The sequence below is a fragment of the Portunus trituberculatus genome, chromosome 4, assembly GCF_017591435.1.
Source record: "Portunus trituberculatus isolate SZX2019 chromosome 4, ASM1759143v1, whole genome shotgun sequence".
NCBI lineage: Eukaryota > Metazoa > Arthropoda > Malacostraca > Decapoda > Portunidae > Portunus > Portunus trituberculatus.
Genome location: NC_059258.1, coordinates 2,611,972 through 2,612,570, shown reverse-complemented (window position 1 = coordinate 2,612,570; position 599 = coordinate 2,611,972).

Genomic DNA, 599 nt, shown 5'->3' with positions numbered 1-599 from the left:
GACTGAGAAAGCTTCATAAGTGCTTTAAAAGATTCAGAAAGGTTCACAAGTGGTTTCAGGGGGATTCAGAAGTGCTTTAAAAGACTCAGAAAGGTTCAGAAGTACTTTTATACAGACAGAAAGGTTCACAAGTGCTTTTAGAAGGGTTCACAAGTGCTTTAAATGACTCAAAAAGGTTCACACGTGCTTTAAGACTCAAAAGGTTCAAAAGTGCTTTCAGAAGGGCTCACAAGTGCTTTAAATGACTCAAAAAGGTTCACAGGTGCTTTTGAAGGGTCAGAAAGGTTCACTGATGCTTTTACAGACAGAAAGGTTTAGTGGTAAGTCAACAGAGAGGTTTAAAAAGACAGGATAGCTTCACAGATGTTCATGAAGAGAAATAAAAATAAAAGACCAAGCTTCATATAGTGACTCATATAAGCCTGATAGTTCCATGTCCTACTACTACTACTACTACTACTACTACTACTATTCTCATCAAAACAGAACGATTAAGGGACATAAAGGAAAGGAAAGAGAAAGAGAAAGAGAGAGAGAGAGAGAGAGAGAGAGAGAGAGAGAGAGAGAGAGAGAGAGAGAGAGATGGATTTAAAGGGAGG